At 43.9% G+C, this 15,154-nt stretch overlaps 1 protein-coding gene across 1 annotated transcript in view; it reads right to left on the bottom strand.

The window, feature by feature from the left end:
* The window catches only part of Cgnl1 (cingulin like 1), a 155,035-nt gene that overhangs the window by 34,364 nt on the left and 105,517 nt on the right, over positions 1–15,154 (bottom strand). The gene's annotated exons all lie outside the window — the stretch shown is intronic.

The raw sequence follows: 15,154 nt of genomic DNA, 5'->3' as shown, positions 1-15,154 counted from the left end.
GCTGCACCCAATTCACAGTGGAAGAGAACGGCAACAACTATGGCGGTTCCTGTGGATTCCTTCTCTCTTAGATTATAGTGTCCCATGGAAGGTACTTTGAGAACTGCTGATCTGGTCAAATGCACTCATTGTACAGGTGGAAACTGAGACAGGAAAAGAGGAAATGGCCAATCCAAGCCCATGCTACTGATGTGCAGATCCTAAGAAAGCCCAGTTCTCCTGCCTTGGTATCACTCTAGGGCTTGTCCCTGGACCACAATGTCATTTTTCCCTCCCACGATCACTCAGGCTCCTCCACCTACCCTTTCTGCTTTTTACTGGGGGCTTAGCAGCTTATAGCTATGGCAAGTGGTCTTGCCAGAGTTCCAATTCTTTGGGCAGTCGTCTGGCCTTTTCTCCGTTTCTCTACTGCTTCATAGATGCCCATATTTGCAATTCTCATTCTCATGAAATGACAGTGCAGAGGTGTGCAAGGAAAGACTCAGAGGACAAGATTTGGCTCTGAAAGCCTGCCTTACAGCCCACCAGAGAGAGATATCTGCTAAAATTGTTTGCTTACTTGCGTCGCCCTTTGGAAAGATCTTTAAATCTTTTAACAGTAGAGTAAGCTGTACTATCCTGATCTTAACCAATTAGAGAGTTTCAGAAACCAGAGCATCTTTTTACAACCCCAAATGTCTCATTCTATACATCTGAGAAGACCCATTAGCACCAAGCAGCTGAGTTACAGTAAGGTTAGGTGACATCACTAGGAGCAAACTAAGGTGCCAGTGGCTGGAATTTCTCAGGATTACTTGGATATACCATCTTCTAATGAAACCAGCAAGAGAATGCACCACAGAGACGAGGAAACAGGAGAAAGGAAACGTTGTTGAAATCCAGAGGAATGATCTAAAGAATTTAATAGCCAATCACACTAGCCCATTCCTGCCCTAACTCTTTTTGTCTTAAGAGGACAAAACACCAAAAGTGGTACTGGCATAAGGACATAGAGATCAAGGAATAGAACAGGGAATCCAGACATACATCCTTACATTTACTGTCAATCAGTTTCAACAGGATGCCAAAATCATTTAGTGGGGAACACATGGCCTTCAACTGCTGGACAGCCACACGCAAAGGAATAGAATAAGACTCTTTCCATACGTGACACAGAAAAAATGAACTAAAAAATGCATCATAGACCTAAATGTAAAAGCTAAAACTATAAAATCCATGGAAGAAAAACACAGGATTCAATATCTGTGATCCCAAGTTAGGTGAAGACTTCCAAGCTTCAACACCAAAAAAGCACAATTGATAAAACAAAAAGGTACGAGACTCCTTCCAATTCAAAACCTTATGTGCTGCAAATGGTACCATCAGGATGCTGCCAAGACAACCCCTTCAGTGAGAGAAAATATTTACAAATCAAATGCTCGATAAAGGACACACATAAAAAATATATATAAAACATTCTTCAAATTAATAAAAAAGATAAATGAGTCATTTTAAATGGCCAAAACGCCAATTAGATATCTTTCCAGAGAAGATTTACAAAAATCCAATAAGCACACAAAAAGATGCTAACATCATTAGTCATTAGAGAAGGGCAAATCAAAACCACAATGAAGTGCCAATTTACACCCACCTAGAACAGCTATAATTAAAAAGACAAGAGCAAGTGCTGGGGAGGATGTAGAGAAATTAAAACCTTCGGACATTGCTAGTGGGGATATAAAGTTGTGTAGACACTTTAAAAAATAGTTTAGTGGCTGCTCAAAATGTTAGAGTTATTGACAGCCTGGCAATTTCACTCATTGGTAAATATCTAACAGATATAAAGATGAATGTTCACGAAAAAACTTGTACATGAATGTTCATAGCATCATTATTCATAATATTCAAAAAGTGAAACAACCCCAAAGTCCATCAACAAATGAATGAATAAAAGAAAAAAATAGGGCATGTTGGCATAGTATAGAGTAGAATATCATCTGACCACAAATAAGAAAGAAATACTGATTGATTGCATGATACAACACAGATCAACCTTGGGAAGATTCTGCCTAGTGAAATGAGCCAGTCCCCCCCAAAAAATCCCATATGACATTTACATGAAATTTCTAGAATAGCAAATCTACAAAGATGGAAAGGAGTTTAATGGTTGGCCAGGAGGAATATGGGGAATGGGCAGGAGAGACTGCTAAGAGGTATGGGATTTCTTGAGTCAAACATTCCAGCATGGCCTGTGGCGATGGCTGCACAACTCTGGGAACGTGCTAAAGACCACTGGAGTGTATGTCATGTGAATCACATCTTAATATAGCTGCTTAAAAAAAGGAAAGAGAGAAGGGGAGACCTGGAGGCCACAGCAATGATGGTGTGGGGTCTGCTGCGCTCATCCCAGTGGTTTGCTGAAGTGTTTGTGGGAGGAAGCGCAGACTATAGATACCTGTCTGCACCTTTCAGTAAAGCAAAAAACACATCTGCAGTGGGTCTTTCACCTGGAAGACTCAGGAAGATGAAGATACCAACAACTAGGCTGGTTGACCATGGCTCTGGGTCTGACTAGCGCCCCGACATGCTAGATAAGGCCACTGGACTGTGTATGGATGTGCAGAATTTGGTGTGCAAGTTCATGGCTCAGCTCCCGGCTGGCAGGGATAACCCCAACCCCGACTTTCACAGAGGCACATGCTGAGCATGACTCTAGGGAGTTTGTGTGCGTCCACACACTTAGTCCTCTTGTGATCCTTTGTGAAATGATAATATGCTTTTCTCTAGGTCTTCACTTTTTGGTGAACCACATTATGTTTACAAAGAACTTAGAAGCCTGTGTTGGCAAACCTTTCTAGAAGCACTCTCCTGTCCTGACCCTCCCTCACCCGCTTCTCCACACACCCAGTTCACTATTTTATAAAAAGTTCATAGAGCAAACTTTCTTTTCCTGAAACCATGCCTAATTTGCCTGCAGCAATCCTGGAATCAAAAAATACAAATGAAACTACTGTCCCTTTGTTGGAGGCAAGTACTACCTGTAGGCTCTTCTCTATGACCTGCCAGCAAAGAAAACTGGTCTAGAGCACCTCCCAGGCCTCTCCACTCTGAAATGCTTCAATTTAGGCATCATCTTTTCCAAAGGCCACAGAACCATGGTAGGGTGAGAAAAAAAAGCTACTCAGACAGAGGTCACCGGGCACAAACACCGAGACCCCACTCACAGTGCTGAGCCTGTGTTTCTGTGACGCTTTGATCTTAAGTCCTACGAGTCATAACAAGATTAGAGAGGATGTGCCATCGGAAAGGAAACCAAAGAGCATGCTTTTGATTTACTTAGCTACGTCAGCCACTTGTGATGCTTATTTTTAAAAGGATCCTGTGGATTTGCTTTTTAGCATTTCATTATTCACTCATACAGACGTCATAAATAGCTTAACAAAAATCAACTCTGATTCTTTTGCCACCCCAGGAAGTTGGAAACACTGTACTAGGTAATATTCACAGAGGCAAAAGTAGGAAATGTGTAATTTTCTATTGTTTTCAAATCAAACTCAAATCTCTTTTTTTTTTTCACCTATCAGGCAGCCAACGTCAAAAAGATTTGACAATACTGAGTGTGTGTAGGAGGAGGAGATGAGCACCCTCATCCATTGCTGGGGGAGCACCCTCATTCATTGCTGGGAGGGTGAGAAACTGGTAGGAGCTCCAGTTTGGTAGTATATAATTGAAATTATAATGTACCTTCCTTTGGTCTCTTGTACTTTCTAGCACTTCATCCTACATGAATGCAAAATAGCATACATATGGCACTATGATAGCCAAAGACTGCCAACAGCCAAATGCCAATTCATCAGGCACTAAATAAGTTACATGGGTTCAATGGTATTCTGTGGAGGTGGGGGGCGGTTGGAATGAGAAAGTGAGGAATAAGACAGAATAGAGCACATAGCGCCATTCTGTGTGTACAAAATGAAGGTAAGGGGGGATAGATACATATCTACTGGACTCCACTAGAGACTGGCTGTGAGGAAGAAACTGCAACTATGAAAAAAGTAGGGAGAAGTTCTCAATTGCAAACCCTCCTGGAATTTTTGAACCATGGGAATTCAACATGTACATTTTCTTTTTCAATGCTGACCATCAATGGGCACAGGCACTTGGAGGACAACTCACCTCCTCAGCCAAGTTCTCACCTCCTCCAGCCTCTGAAACCCCTTCCTGGCCGATTCACAAGCACTTCTGGGCCACGAAAGATAGCGGAGACGGAGCCCTGGAGCAGCTGTACAAACAGAGCAGAGCGCCAACTCTCCCACGCTGGTTTACATAGTTAAGCAATTCCTTTTCACCACATATAGCTGGGAGAGTAGAAAAGGCCCAGATGGCCCGGGACTTGCGATTGCATGAGCGATTCTCCAACTTTTCCACCCAAGCAATCCTCAAGTAGAGAAGTCCAACATAGGGTGAGAGAAATCCCAAGGGCTATGAAAAACTGCTTTCAATACTCAGTTTTTCCACTAAAAATGTCTGTTAAGTCTTGCATTTGACAACTAACATTTTTCATTTTACACCATGTCTCTTTTTATATTAAAAATACTGTAAGCTTGGTATTCCTGGAAGGTGCAGCTTTTGCCCTGTGACTTTGCTAAGCACCCTCCTTCCCACACATTCTGCACACAAACATGCATCTCAGCCTAAGCAACAGAAACCATCTCCAGAATAGAATTTTCACCTTTACTTCAAAAAATGCATAGCACACCTGTAATCCCACCAGCTTGGGAGGCTGAGGCAGGTGGCTACCAAATTCAAAGCTAGTCTCAGCAACTTAGTGAGGCCCTGTCTCAAAATAAAAAAAATTAAAAAGCTGGGGATATTGTTCAGTGGTTAGTGCCCCTGGGATAAAACTCTAGTACCAAAAGGAGGGAAAATGCATATCTAACAGTGTAGAGGAGGGAACAGGGGCTTTGCAGTTGGCCATATCAGATTCAAACCCAGACAGTGCCACTTGCTAGGGTCTTCCATTGGACCTGGCCTCACAGAACCCACTTCCTCATCTGTAAAAGGGGATGAAGCACCTACCCAGTACATTAGTGTCAGTATCTGGTTAAGTGAGGCGACTGCTCCTGCAGGTGTGTTATTATGGTTGGTAGACCAAAAAAACCTATATCTGTTTCCCAAAAGGGAGGGACTGTGCACAGCTTAGCCACTGTGCTTGTCCATCACCATGCTTGGCTTCAGGCCATGACCTGCATATTTTTACCAGCTACAAATGAAGCCTACTCTTCTCAAAAGAGACCATCGAGATGGTCTCAGAGTCTTTCCAGAGCAACTGCGCAAAGATGACCCCCATTTTATTTCAAGGAAAAAGTCAGTTTTCTTGGCTGGCTAATTCATTAAAAATTTAAGACCTTTCCCAATCAAGATTGATTTGGTAAATTGATAGCAACTAAGAAAACAATCCTTCCCAAAGAGGAATATTTTAATATGTTGAAATTATTTTAATATGCTAAATTCCTACTACTTTTAAAATACTTAACTTTTAATCATGTGCTCCAATTACTAATTTAAAAGGAGGGGAGAAAAAAAAGAATATTTACTTGAATCACACAGACAAAAAGAACAAAACTACACTCTTTACCAGATACAAATAATGACCTGCTTGCCAGCTCTTGTGATTAATGCCCACCTTGAGAAATGTCCACACTGTCCCTGTAATAGGGGATATTCTACTCATAACAAACACAAAATCTCCAAACATCACCAACAGTGGCCCCGTCTGAGTGTTTTGCCTGGTCAGAACACTTTGTAGAGCACAAACCTGACATCTGACAGTCTCGCTCCTGACAGAGAACAAGTCACCACAAGTCACCACGAAGGGCCACCTGGCTCGTCCTCATACAGACCCAACACACAGACTTATCAGGTTTTACTAATTAACAAGGCCTCTGCCACGGCCAGCTTTTGTTTCTTTTCTGTCTCCCTTTTTCTGCTGAATGAGTGAAAACAGCTGAGGCGTGGAGACCAGGAAGGCCAGGGAGTGGAATGTTGGTTTGTCAGTTCCATCTCGCTGGCCACCCCACGCTCCAGTGTGTTGAGGTTGCAGGATCCCAGCTGAGAGGTACCGAAGTGTCCCTAGGTCAGCTCATTTGTTAGAGGGTTACTGTCTTTTCCCCAACACAACTGTGCAAGTCCACTTCTGACTGCACAAGGAGGGCCTAAGTCACCAATAATAAATCCTTCCTTACTTGGAGACAATAGGAAACCACACTCCTTGTGTTGTGTCTTCAGCTTCTCCCCAGCTGAGCAACAGTAACTCCTTTAGGTATAGAATCAGCATATATTTTGGTCATAAGGAGTTCCCTTCAGCCCTTTCCCTAGTAATCTGTAATTTCACTGGCCAAAAGTTTCTAATCTGGAACTTCTCGAATTCAAATGAACATAGGAATAACCTGGGGATTTCAATAACACACTTCATTCTGCTCAAGAAGCCTGAAGCAGGCCCAGCACTGCATTTCTGACCAGCTCCCAGGTGATGATAATGATGCTGGTCTGCAGATGCCACCGTGGCCCGAGATCTAAGCCACTCAGACACTGCTCAGACTCTGGATGGGGTGTGGGCTCAGCTCCCAAATGGCCAAGTCCTTCATGCTTCTCAGCACAACTCTAAGTGTGATGAAAGGAAGTGACAAATAAGTTAAGGGTGCTCATTACCAAATCCTCAAATATCTTCAAGGAAGAGTCAATTCCAAAGCCAAGAATAGACAATATTCAATTTCATTTTGCTAAAAGATGCAGCCTGCAACCTATTACAGGATAACTTTAGGAATCATTGAACTTCCATCTGCCCTCAGTTTCCTCCTAACATGAAAGAGTCAGTCTAGTTAACTTCAATGTCCCTGGTAGCTCTAACAGTGTAGGATTCTAGAATGAACCTGAAGAAATCGGGCCATATTAGGCAATCATGGAATTAAGTAAATGAAGACGTGCAGAGGTTTCACTCCTGCAACATCATATTAGTGTGTTATTTCCAAAGGCTGTCAGCTTATCCAGGGCATTTGTGTCAGCAACCCTGAGTACAGTAGCCACTAGCTAGAGCTGAGGACCATATCTAATGACAGACAACTTCTTGCCAATAAGCAGAACAAAGTGGTACTAGCTAATTCTCTCTCTGCAGTCACTAACTTACCATAACTCAAGGCTAAACAGACAATGTTTCACGAAATTTTTATTTACATACTGTGTTTTTGTTGCCTTGCTGATATTTTTCCTGTGTATGGAACTGCCTAAAACTCCCTTTTATCATATTTGATTATTCAGTTTTTTTCCTGCAGTAGCTCAATAATTACGGCACTTAAAATATAATTAGCCTCCTTTACAAAGTGAAATAAGTTAATATGGCTTCCCTTTAAATTATCAAGAAGACAGCAAGATTCACAGAGTGGTCTGCAACTCAGACACAGGTCCAAAATAAAGGTTGTGATAATAAAATCCTCATACTTGTTCACAAAATGCATTTCACATAGGTTCTCATGAGAGCCACACAATAAATCGGAGATATTCAAAATGAGAATAAAATGCTCTACACCAAATTAGGGAAAATAGTTATTTTCCCAAAAGGCAATATGCTTAACAGTTCAGGCCTCAACATACAGAATGATTCTGTTCAAATGAAATGTCCAGAATAGGCAAGTCCAGAGAGTCAGAAAATAGACTGGCAGTTGACAAAGGATGTGGGGAGAGGGAATTCAGATGACAGCACTTCATCTGAGAGTGATGGATATGTCTTAGAATTAGACAGTGGGAATGGTTACTCAAAATGTTAATCAATAAACACTGAATTATATGGAAATGGTGAATTTTTGTGTTATGTGAATGTTATCTTGAGAAAAAGAAGGGGGGAAAAAAAAGGAAAAAAGCTCAGGCCTGGGCATCAACAGACCTGAATTGGCCTTGCTTGTTCTTCTCAGAGCCTCGGGTGACTGAAAAAATGAACCCCAAGACATTATCCAAAGCATTTAGCATTACGTCACGCACAGAGTAAGAGCTCTGTTGAGGATGGCTATACATTCAGGTCAGGCAGGCCAAAGCCACACAACAAGGACTTGAACCCAGCTCTCTGGCTCCACATGGGACCTCTGTGAGTTGCTACTAGGTTCTTCCAAAGCGGGGAGGGCAACAGCTTCAGGGACCATCCCCCAACCCCCACTTAGCCATGGAAGGGAAAAGAAGAATCCAAACCTGCCAACCGGGAGCTTTAGCTAACTACCCCCACACTCACTAGACTGCATGCAGGGACTTCTCTAAAACACAGCTCAGTTCTATACTTCTAACTGCACTGTGGCCTTTTATTTTAACACCACCCCTTTTAAAAATCTTACAAAACATTCCTCAGTCTCCCTGGGTCCTCTCAGTCGCTTGGACATAAAAGAACTTATGTCCTATTGTTAAGACCCCCCACACACATGAAGGCTAGTCTAATGTGACTCTGTGACCAGCATGTGAAATTTATGTTTGTACCCAACACCCCCCTGGCTGTGCTGTCAACCTTCAAGGAGCTGCTGAGCAGAAAGGGACTCCACCCAGACAATCCCATGCTCCAGAGTTCCATGTCACTGGGGGAAAAAAACAAAAACAAAATGAGGGAGGGGGGTGGAGACAGGACAAAAGCAGGGGTTAGACTCTCAATTAGATTAATTTGGTCACAGAAAGACCACATGTCCTTACAAATGGTTGCAAACCAGCTTGCTGTCAGGACACACATGTTGGACAGGTCCAACAGGATTTTTTTAAAAGAAGATAAACAAGAGGGTTTTCCTGAGCATTGCCTCCTGGGGTGGTGTAGAAAGCCCTCCAAGACAAACCCCAGGCTGGATGGGGAAGCTCACAGGTCTTAAGCAAAGCCACAGTTCTGCACTGCTCCCCTTCCCAGAAATTTTGTTTTTTATGAAATCTGATCCTTCCACTTTTCCATTTTGCTGCTACCATGTGTCCACAAATGCTGAGAGGATCAAACCTCAACTGTAAAAAATATGCAAATTTTAAAAACTTAAATAAAAATGCTTAGAACAAGAATGTCAATCTGATGGCCAATCTCATGAGTGCTTCTTTGCACCCTCACACTGGAGCAAATTACCATGTAGAAAATGACTGCCTTTTCCCTTTGTCCCTCCACCAGCACAGCTCAAAAACAATGCCAACCAGGACTGGAGGGCAGGAAGGACTGGCATGGCCTTGGGGGCCAAAAGGCTGATATTCTTGTCCAGCATGGACACGATTCCTACCATCCCCAGGTGGAGCACAGGAGACCCCTGCAAAGCCTGCATTTGGTTCTCTGCAGGCCACTCTGAGGTCAGCAGCCAGTGTCACTCGACTGGCAGGCAAAACAGGGCCAGAAACAGAAATGTCCTGATCCAGGTGTGCTCACCTGCGCACTCTGAGGTTTTGCCCATGTAAAAATTCCTCTCAACTGCAGTTTGGTTTTCTTAGAAACAGGGGTAGAGTTTATGAATCTATTCATTGCACAGATCATGAAAAATGAAAGAACAGAGTGACGTGTGTCAAAGTACCACTTACAGTAGAAAGAGCAAATAGGGTCCAGGAAGGAATTGTGATGCCCATCCAGAAGTTACAGAGCAGAATCAGACTTCCTTCTAGGCAGAGACTTTGCGACTTTCATCTGTTTTTTTCCTTGGACCAATTATCTCCCAGCCATGCTATGGGCACAACTCTCACAAAGTCACTCCTTTTCTGAGTGGAGAATAAAATGTCACCTTCCTCTTCTGAAGAACTGGGAAAGGCAGAGGGGTGGAGCAACCAAGTCCATCAAACACCAGGGTCATTCTAGTATGGGCTACTATATTGGCTTTTGTTACTGTGACAAAATACCTGAGAAAGTCAGCTTAGAAGAGGAAAGATTTAGTTTGGCTCAGGGTCTCAGGATCTCAGTGGATAGTTAACTGGCTCCATTGTTTCTGGGCTTGTGGTGAGCAGAACATAATGACAAAAGTGCATGGCAGACCAAAGCTGTTCACCTCATGGCAGCCAGGACACAGAGAGGAAGAACAAGATGTAGTCCCCAAGGGCATGACACAAGGACCTATTCCCTTCAACCAGGTCCCACCTCTTACAGTTTCTGTAACAACTCCCATCTGGAGTGCCTTGCATGTCAACCAGAATGCCCCGTGAATCACCCAGGGCATTGGTGCACTCCCCAGATGTTTCCATTCTCCCCTCCAGTCACAAGTATTCCCCACCCTCTGTATATCAGGTGTGACCATATGACCAGTTTGGTCAATGACTGGTGAGAAGTGTCATGCGTCATATCCACGTTCATACTCCAAGAGCCCAGCAGTGGTTCATCATGTCCATTCCCACTGCTGCAGAGATCACAACACCTAGGTTCTCTAGAGACTCTCTGATGAGCCAGGTAACCCACCCTCACCCCACCCTGGAAACGTAGCATGCACAAGAAATAAGCTTTTCTTCATGTTAAGCTACTGAGATGTAGAGCTGCTTATTATTGCCGCATAACCTAGCTGAGCACATCACATAAAGACCTACCTCTTGCAGGTTCAGCCTGCCCACCTCAAGTCTACAGGGAACAAAATCTCCAGTACTTCATAACCTGCATTCCCACAAACCAATGTAACTGTAATGAGGAAAGCTTGGGCTTCCAGAGTCAGATTCCGGTTCCTGACTGACCTATCAGTCACGTGACACTAAGCCAATCAATTACCCTTCATGAGCCATTGTCTCCTCAGTTTCAAAATGGCATTCAGGTCATGATGAGGTTGAGATTTACATGTGTAAAGTATGAGGCATTTGGACAGGAATGTAGGACACACTAAAGAAACTGTAGTGATTATTGGTGACCCTCACCATTATTAGTATCCTGTTTTTATCATGTAACAGCTATGAAGCAGAGCCTCTGTTTTCTGCTCTGTATTATGGGGAAGTTATGTCCATTCCAGGGGGCTACCAGAGCTCATGTCTCTGTGCAGGCACCCAGCACAATGCTAGGCACAGGTAGCTGCTGCTCAGTAACTGTGGATACCTCACCCTCTTCCTATTAAGCCCTTTATCCAGCCTGTCCTGAGCAAGCCTGTGTCACTCAGCTTTCCATTACTGTGAGGAAAAACCTGAGAAAATCAACTCAAAGGAGGAAAGGTTTATTTTGACCCAGTTTCAGAGAGTTGGGTCCATTATCCTTCAAGTAAGCCCAGGCTCCTAATGTTTCTACCACCTCCCAAAAGTGCCACCAGCTGAGGACCAAACCTTGAATACATGAGCCTTCAGGGAATATCTAGGGAATATCTAGATACAAATTGTAGCAGAGGCAAGGATGACCCAAGGGCTGATGAAGTTGAAGCACCCACCCTGCACCTGTGGAGGAACCCAGTCCTTAACTGGCCTTTGGCTCTGGGCTCCAGATTGCCCTCCAGGCCGATGGGAGTCTCCTCCCCAACCCCAAGCCACATCACTGGCTGCCAGTTACTGAACCACAAGCACAGAACCTACCAAGTGATTTGGACCTTAGGGGCCCTGCACACCAGCCTGCCCACAGAGATCCTGCGGTAGCTCAGGTGACCCACTGGGTTTGAGAAATGCTTTTGGATATTATTTGCAGAGATCTAACCCATCCCTGGGACCAGGTTTGCAGGAGTGGGGAGGTCCCTTGCCAGGGCTCCTATTGACTTACTGTTGAGGATCCAGAGAGCCTGGCCCCATCCCAGGCCTAGCTTTGACAATTACGGTACAGTGAGTCTCTGAGAAGAAACAGACCTCACATCTAGAAAAATCTGCCATTTGCCACAAAATCTCTGGTCAAACACCAAAGGCATCCCCCAAACTACTCATCCTTGGGCAGGAGCTTAACAAGGCACTGTCACTGTACTGAGACCTCCTAACTGTTCCCACACCTCTGAAAGTGGCCTAAATGGAGGAATACTAGCGGCTGCATAGAAGCCCCAGTCCTGAACCAATGGCAGCCCCTGGGACTATCTGACTTGAGCCAATCACAACTCACCGAGCCTCATTTCCACAGCCACAAAATGTCAGAAGAGGGAACCTAATTAAGGACTTCAGTGCCCACCACTGATTGTCTATGCTCACTGAATACATGAGTTAAATAAGGCATGGTGCCATTCTTGGAGACTTAAAAATCCCACAGGACAGTTAAACATGTCCACAAGTGGAAAAGAAGCAATCGCCAGCTAAAGAGACACTCATGGGCACTAGAATCTAGTGGTCTCCAAAGTCACGGCCATCTGTGTGATTAAGAAGATGGTGTCTGCATGACAGATAAAGGTTCTTTCCTCTCTCTGACCTATCGAAGTTTCCATTTCTGTAGATAAGCTAAAACAGACCTGGGGAGTCAAATGACTCACTCAAAGTCAGAAATGCCAGATTTTTTTTTTACATTCAAACCCTAATTGGAATCTCCTACACTCCCTTCCATCTTCTCCCCATCTCTCTGACCGATGAGAAGCCATCCTACCTTGTCTTCTTTAAGCTAAACCTTCCAAGGTCTGTCCTCACTCCCTGGGACGTAGCACCAGGTATTCTCTCAGCATAGGGCTTGAAACCACAGTGATGCTGCCTGGGAGGGTCTGGTCTTACTTCATCCTGATTGCCAACTGACTCCAACTAAAATCATCAGATCCCTCATTAGACTGTGCCTGCGTGAAGGCCAAAGATGAAACCTGGGGCTAGAACTAAAGTCCACCAACTAAACAGAGTTTCGGCCACATCCAGTTTCCAGACCTACCCACATCCATTAGACCCTTCCCAGGACTTCTCCTTCAAAACTAATACTACAAGAACCACAGTGACAGAGATTGTCACTGCTGGGGTCCTGCCCACATCCCTTCTATGGCTACCAGTCCCTTCCTTCTTTCCTCACCATCTAGGTAGATCCCAAACCCCTCTGGCCTGCATTCACTTCTCGGGTTCTAGAGATCACCTTTTGTCCCAATCCCAATGCCACTAAGTAATACCTTGACTTCCAGGAAAAAATAAGACAATACTATTTTCCTTTAAACCTTCTTTCCTTCCTACACTGCTTCTCCCCAATTTTAGCTACCACCCCACCCCATCCCATGCCAGGGGAACTGAACAAGAAAGTCCAAGTGAACTGCTGGTGGATCCACCAAGAACAGAGCCCTGGGCCAAGCAAGCACAGCATCGACTGAGCATTTACTGTATGTCAGGCATCATGCCAAGCGCTGTCTCTGGGTCATCTCATTTAATTCTTAGGTTCCCTCCACTAAGGGAGGCACCATTATTAACTATTGTTATTCTTTGCTTACATGTGAAGAAATGGAAGCACTGAGAAGTTATGTCACTTGCTTAAGTAGTTACTAAGCCAGTAAGCAAACCAGCCAGGATGTAACCATGGGGCTTGACCCCAGAGTCAGATGGTGAGCCCCTCTGGATGGGCCTGCTGGCCTCCACACCCAGCCATGCTCAGAGCCCAACACATGGTGCACTCACAGTCCAAATTTATTGAATTAATTAGCTTGATATAGGTTTTAAGCATCTGGTGTTATTGTTTAGATATGAGGTGTCCCCCAAGAGCTCATGTGTGAGACAATGCAAGAAAGGTAAGAGGTGAAATGATTAGGTTATGAGCATCTTAACCTAATCAGGATGCTAAACCTCCCAGTAGGAGTTAACTAAGTGGTATTTCCTCTAAAATTTTTCCCATCAGGTCTTTTGGTCACAGCAGTGAAAAAGCTGACTAAAACACTAGGTATATAATATTGACCAAGCACACACACTATCATATTCTGTGTGTATGAATGTGTGTGTATATATGCACATGTGTATGTATATCTGTATATAAATATATATAAATATATATATATATATCAAGAAACAATGTTTTAGCTGTGTCATGGGCTAAATCTACTTCTGTTAGTTGGCCTGAAAATCCAACCCCAATTTATAATAATGTCTCTATGAGAAAATTCTGTCAACTTCCAAACACCCTACATAAAAATAAATTGTTAGCACCCTCTGTTCCTAAATTGAGTACTCAATTAGCAGATTCCTTCATTAGGATGTTATTTACCTCTGCATTACTAAAAAGAAAGACTGAAGTCTACCTCACTTTGTTGTCTCTTGGCCTCCTGAAAACATGCTGGATTTCAGAGGAATGTGTGAATTGAACGTTCCACACCTTTTTCTTTCTTTTTAAAACAAAGGCTTCATTCTCAAACCAAATTTTCACAAAACAGGATAGTTCTCGGGGGAAGCACAAAGGCTTGCTAAACCTGATGAGTGACTGCCCCAGTTAATGAGTCCTCGGTTCTCTGAGATGGTGGAGTCTTCATCTTGGAAGGAGCCTGTCATTTGTTCTAGCCATGCATTTTCCAGATGAGTGTTCTAGCCACTCCATTTCCTGAAGAGATTAAGTGGCTTGTTCAAAGTCACACCGTGAAATTCCAGCCACGGAGGGAACTTGATGGCCTTACTTCAGACTTGACTCCCTGGCCAGGCATTATCTGTTAACCTAAAAAGCAGTTCCCATGCTCGCTGACCCAGCCACAGCAGCTGAACACATGCCTCCTCCACCCGCACTGCCTGGGAGCCCAGGGAGTCCTTCTGCTTATCAAGCTCCAGAAAAACAGATTTTCTCTTTGCTTTCTGCTGCTGATAGTGGCTGCCAGCCAAGGGGAAAGGGTGTGAAGAAAAACATCTTACATTTCCTTCTCGACTTGAAAGAGGCATTCCCCGTACCCACCCCCAGCCCAGGTTCCCACTTACTCAATTCTAGAAAACCAGGTTCTAACATAGAGAGTGTCCAACACACATCTCACCTCCCAGCCCATTCACAGGGCGTCTTCCAGAATGATCTTGCCAGGGTAGCACTTCCACCATGACAGCTCAGAGCCCAGGATGACTCCTAGCATATAATAAATTGAATCTCAGTGCCTGCCAACCTGACCTCTAAAACCTTCCTGAATCAACTTCAATCTACCTCTTTAACCCATCTTGCCTCAGTCTTCCCTTCAAGACCTGATTCAGATAGATTCCTCTCTGTACAGTGTGTCAGGCTCAGTCTCAACTATACAGTTCCAACTACACAAGGAACCATATAATCTAGAATTCTCCCCAAGAGTATTGCAAGAATAAAAAGTACTGTGGCAGAGTCTTCGAAAGATAGGTTGTGACC

Source organism: Urocitellus parryii, chromosome 6, assembly GCF_045843805.1.
Source record: "Urocitellus parryii isolate mUroPar1 chromosome 6, mUroPar1.hap1, whole genome shotgun sequence".
In the NCBI taxonomy this organism is placed as follows: domain Eukaryota; kingdom Metazoa; phylum Chordata; class Mammalia; order Rodentia; family Sciuridae; genus Urocitellus; species Urocitellus parryii.
This window is presented reverse-complemented; position numbering and strand designations above follow the sequence as displayed.